Source organism: Notamacropus eugenii, chromosome X (assembly GCF_028372415.1).
Source record: "Notamacropus eugenii isolate mMacEug1 chromosome X, mMacEug1.pri_v2, whole genome shotgun sequence".
Taxonomy (NCBI): Eukaryota; Metazoa; Chordata; class Mammalia; order Diprotodontia; family Macropodidae; genus Notamacropus; species Notamacropus eugenii.
The window spans coordinates 45,060,785-45,066,686 of NC_092879.1; the positions used below are offsets into that span (position 1 = coordinate 45,060,785).

General features: G+C 39.5%; 1 pseudogene; it reads right to left on the reverse strand.

Moving 5' to 3' along the window:
• Positions 1 to 1,972: 1,972 nt before the first annotated feature.
• Positions 1,973 to 3,719, reverse strand: LOC140516316 (WD repeat and SOCS box-containing protein 2 pseudogene; annotated as a pseudogene).
• Positions 3,720 to 5,902: the final 2,183 nt, after the last annotated feature.

The following is a 5,902-nucleotide window of genomic DNA, read 5'->3' on the forward strand; positions in this document are numbered from 1 at the left end:
TGATGAGTTGATCATCAACTATGTGTTGATGAGTCAACATAAGCTTGGCTTAAGTGACTTGGCTTCCTTGTTCATAAATTTGGAGTCTGCATTAGATTGGCTTTGAAATTCCTTCCAGCTCTAAATCTAGAGCTACCTATTGCCTATGTGACCCTGAGTAGGCTGACTGCTGATAAAAGATTCTTGTTCATTCTAGACCCTTATCTGAGAGACTGTCACTAGCTTCCTTTGGTGGTGATGACTGGTAGTGAAGCAGGGGACAGCACTGGGTAACACTGCCTTATTTGTTGGTCTTGCCTAGAATGTGGCTTTTACAACTAGGTGGTGAAGTAGATAGAGTGTTGAGTTCGGAGTCAGGAAGACTCATCCAAGATCTGTCCTCAGACACTAGCTGTGTGACCCCAGGCAAGTCACTTTACCCAATTTGCCTCAGTTTCCTCATTTGTCAAAGATCTGGAGAAGGAAATGGCAAACCACTCCAGTATCTTTGCTAAGAAACTCCCCAAAGTGGTGTCACAGAGATTTGGATGTGACTGAAAAATGACTGGTGCCTGACCTAGCAACCTTGTGATGATCCCTGCCTGTGTTAACAATGTCTGTATGGCTCGCCTAATATGTTATTATGTGGACTCTGCTTAAATACTCCCAATGACAGGGAGCTCATTGACCCTTGAAACAACTTATTCTATTGTTGAATAGCCTTAATTTTAGGAAGTCCTTCCTTATACTGAGCTGAAATCTATCTCCCTGACCTAATAGCATACCAGGGCATAGAGATAAATGTGTGAAGATAAATCTTTACAAATTTGAATGCTTATATATTATTTCCATAGTTTGTCTAGTTCTGAAGTATTTTGCTCAGATTTTGTTTTTGTCAGCCAAATTATATTTTAAATTCACTGGAGAAGTTTACTATTTAAACCAGGGAATCTTAACGTTATTTTGTATCATGAACCCCTTTGGCTGTCTGGTGAGGTGCATGGATTCCTCCTTAAATGCATAAAATATATGATTACAAAGGAAATCAAATACATTGAAATATAGTCATTAAAATACATATGAAAAGTTCCTGGCCTCCAGGTTAAGAACCCCTAATTTAAAGAGCTCTTTACAAAGTGAAGACTCCTTTTATGAAGTTAATCAGTACTCTAGTTACTCCAGAACAGTATGGCTACCTGTATAATAAATTGGCCCCAAACACAAAATGATCTTGTAAAATGTTTTCCTATTGTTGCTTTGGAGAATTGTGCTCAATTGCTCCCACAGACACTTTCCAGACCATACAACATGGCACCTGGCTAAAGTTCCTCTCAAAATCTCCTTAAGGACGTAATCATGATCTTGTACCCTAACATACAAACACAATTGGCAGCTACTTGCTTTCTTTCTCTCTCTAGATCTAAGATCCTGTGTGTGATCTTAGGTAAGTAATTTCCCTCTCTGAGTCTCAGTTTCCTTCTCTGTGAAATAGGGGGCAGGACTAGAATGCCTCTCAGGTTTCTTTTAAGTCTAGATCTAGCATTCTCTGCATGACCTTGGCTAAGTCTCTTCCCTCCCTTTGCCCTCAGTTTCTTCCTTTGTAAATTTGTTTTGGAGGTCCAGTTGTTTTTATTAGGAAAACGTTATCAGAACTTTGAATCAAGGCAACTAGAGAAAATTAAATTGTGCTCTTTATAAGTGGACAATTTAAACTCAGGCTCTGTTGCCATGGGAATTGGAACTACCTTCTCTATGATTGAATTTTTGACATTATAGATTTAAAGGTCAATGGCCAGTCCACTGGGTTTTTTTTCTTGCTACGTTCTATTAACTGTATGTTTGCAATTCAAAATAGAATTCTATTTCAATGGAGAGCCATGGTTTAAGCCTATCTTGTTTCTTTTCAATGACTCTATCCTGACCTTTGTCAGGATGGTTACCTCCATGTTCTTTCTTTCTCTAGTAAAACCATGTATTATGGCAAGGAACTCTTTCAATTTATTGGTCTTGGCAGTGCTAAGACTTGGTAAGTTGTAAGGAAGCTATAAAGGACTTAACAGCACAAGAATTTTAGTGATAATAGGACCCTAGGTGCTGTCCAGAACTGGATGTTGCCATCTTTTGTTCCTGTTATGATAATTGTGCCATGTGGGAAAAGATGCATAGTGCAGACCATTGATCATAATGCAACTGGAACAAATACAACTACAGTTCTCAGTTCCAAAGTCCAAATCCTGAGCAGTCTATCTGTAACAAGGTATAAGTTTTCAGGGAAAAATCACATTGCTCTCATGGATATCACCAGTATTATTCATTGGAGAATCTAAAACTTACTGAAACGTCCTCAATTTTTCTCCAGTTTAGGGATCCCAAATGATCACATTGGTTTCATAGGGAGCTGTGAAAAGTAGCATTGAGTCAAGTCAAAAGTCAAAAGAAACAACATTGCTTTGATGTCCCTCTAGCTTCTCAATTAATGTGTAGGGCTTCATGCTCCACAGAAGGACAGACTTCTCTCTAGCTGCAGAACACTGTGTGCTGCAGAGGAGGAAGATGGGACAGCAGTAAACTCACTGCAGAAATTTAGACAACACCCAAATCTGGTTACCATCCTTATTTAGGTCTCCAGTTTGAAGAGTGTTGTACCTTAATGCAAAGACAAAAATCAAATTTTCACTAGTTACAAAGTTCAACTTTCCTGGAGGCTATCCTGGAGGTCAGATGGATTGCTTGACCCTCTCAAATTCTCATCTGCCCAACACCGAGTACTGTAGCAAAACTGAGGTAAGAGAAGTATAATGTTTGGGGAGTGCTCAGAGCTCCCTACTGGGTAGTGATGGCCATGACTGAATGGCAAACTCCAACAATCTCATAGTCTATCATCTTTTCTTTGGGCCTGCCCTGCCCTTTGGAATCCATTTTGCTGTTCTAGCTTTGGGGTTCAAACCTGTGGAGATGAACTGTTCTTGGCCCTGAAATCAGCTTGACCAAATATAATGTCTTTGAGACCATGTAAACCAGGAATCATTAGGAGAAAGACAACATTCCAAATCTCATTACTGGATTTCTTTTTTTTTAAATTACAACTTGGTTTTCAATCCAATATTCTAGAACAGGGATTTTCACTTGGGGGCACATAAACTAGATTTTAAAATATTTTGAAAACTGCATTTCAATGGATTCTTTTTAAAAATACTTTGTAATTTATTTTATACATTTATGAAAAGGAGTTTAAAGGCTTCATCAGGAGACCAAAGGGGTCCATAGCACCAACAAGGTTAAGAGCCTCTGATCTATAGACTTTGACACATGTATAATTTAAGGTCATTCTCTACATTTAAATATTAGGCTTTTCCAGGCACAGTCACATCTTTCTGCAGGCTCCATCCTCCAAAGGCAATATTCTTTCAGGCCAAATCAACCCCAACCTTTCCTGTCTATCACTTTTCTTCTGCCATTGAGTCCTCATTGAAGATTGAAATTAAAAAGATTACATTGCTGTTTAATTTTCAGCAATGTGTATTTCCATTCCCAGAGGGCAAAGCAGGCCAGTCTGAGCCTTGCTTGAGGATTTCATTTCCTTAATCACCCTTTGGCATTTGACTACTTACTTGAAGCTTTTTGGCTGAGTATACAAACAGGAAACTTTGAAAAATGTGGGTCAGGGCTGGGCCCATCAGGAGGTTTTCTGCAGTGCCAAGTTTCCAGTCCTCGGATAGCTGCTCCCTTGAAAGTTGCATACCTCTAATTGGAATGATTAAAGTCTCCCCAGGATAAGTCATGCGATTCTGGAACTAGTAAGAACCTCAAGACCAGACAGCATCGCCAGTACTTAAAACCCCCAAGTACTTCTGTTTGAAGATCGATGGCTGACAAACTGGAGGCAACGATGTTAGTAGAAAGAGTTTCAGATTGGGAGTCTGAGAAACTAGGTTCAAATTCCAGTAACTCTGCTGTTTTACTACGGTTATGGCCTTGGGCAAATCACTTTACCTCTCTGGGTCCCAATTTTCCCATATATAAAATGATAGGGTCAGACTGGTTGACCTCTAAGCTCTCTTGCTGCTCTATATCTATGATCTTTTATGTTACAATCCCATTATTCCATGATCTTTACTCCCCCAGAGTCAGTTATTCAGGGAACTCTGTTTTCTTTATTTTTTTTTAAAAAAGCAAATTCCTGGCACATTAGACTTATGTACCTATGTAAAAACCCCTACATAAGTTTCTAAATTAGACAGAAATGCTTTGGGGACATTTTTGGATTTTCAAGGTTTCTCTTTTACTGTTAAAAGTATAAAGATATTCAAAGGCTGATAGTATCAATTTTTACCACTATGATAATGGCTCATTGGAGAAATACTAGGAAGAAGTAAGTTTAAAAAGTTGGTGTTGATGCATGTCTTAATTAACTATTTGATGCCTAGCAAAATTAATCTGATTTCAAGTTCTCATCTAGCCTCCACCTAACTTTATTAAGTGACACCATTCCTAGTTTATGTGTCAATGAGTGACAGATGTTTCAGAAAGTTTTTCTATCTTTTCATTTCATTTCAGTTTTCTTCCTTCCATTCAGCTTCCTCCCTCCCTCTTTCTTTGTTTTTCTGTTTTTCCTTTCTCAGTATCTTAGTCTCTATGTCTGTCTGTCTGTTAGTCAATCTCTCTCTCTTTCTCCCCTCCCCAACTTAGAAGTAAGAAAAATCCACTCTTACCAACTTTGTTCATAAGGAATTGGAGAATTGGATAACTGCAGTATAGAATTCTGAGGCAGGTTGGGTCCAGCTTTCCCACAGGACAATTCCCCCTCTAAATTGGGGCCCTGTGGGTGTTAGCTGCTGACTTCTTGTTTTCAAAGCCATTAATCAATGACTCTGTGCTGCTCTTCCTGCACTTCTAGAAATTGGATCTCATGTGGGTCGGTCTCGCAAAATTATTTCTGAGTCTTCTAGATTGCAAATAACTTGGTTCCCAGCTGCTTTCCAGCAGGAGTCATCAGGCTGTCTCCCTTGCTGTGCAGCTTGTCAGCACTTTTCCCCTTGCCTTGTCATTCAGTTTCTTCCTGTTTGAGCTGTACCTACTTACATCCTCCTAGACTACTGTACTCCTCACACCTGCCCCCCCCAAGCCCTCTTCCTTTTTTCTATTATGAAGCAAATAAGTCAGTTTCTAAAGGAGGTTGTTTTTCATACAGTACCCCAGATTTCACTGACTGACTTTGGGAAGATGGTGTGTGTGTGTGTGTGTGTGTGTGTGTGTGTGTGTGTGTGTGTGTGTGTGTGTGTAGGGCATCACCACCTTTGTGGAGGGATAAAGGGACAGGCTTCTCCCCCACTGCATTTTTCCCCTCCACTCCCCTCTTTTCATAAAGACAAATGGCAAGGTTTTGGTGGGGAGGCTAGTAACAATAGGATGTTGACTCCTCTCCTTTTCATAGGTGACATTCCAATCGTTTATTTGCCTTTTTCTGGCCAGGTACCATGGATAGCTCCCAGCACACAGCTGCCTTTTTGGTTACTGTGTCTACCTGATGCCCCATCTAAATATATTTTGAAGAAATATGAGTACAATGTAAAGAATATTGAATTTAGAACCTGCAAACATGGGTTTGAATCTTAGCTGTATATCATTTACCCAAAGAAGTATAGAGAGGATCAAGTAAGAATTTATATATATAAAATATGTACATTATGTATATATATGTATATATATATATATATATCATAGCATCTCATGTAAATGTGAAGACGGAGGCAGCTAGGGTATACTCGAAAGGTCATTGGATTTTGAGTTAGGAGGAATGGGGACTTGACCTGTGATCTTGTTGGTACTGGAACTTCTAGGCCAGGAAACTCCCTCTATCACTGCAGGTCTGCACCTTCTCTGCAACTAGAGCATTAAGTGATTTGTTCAGGGTCATATAGCC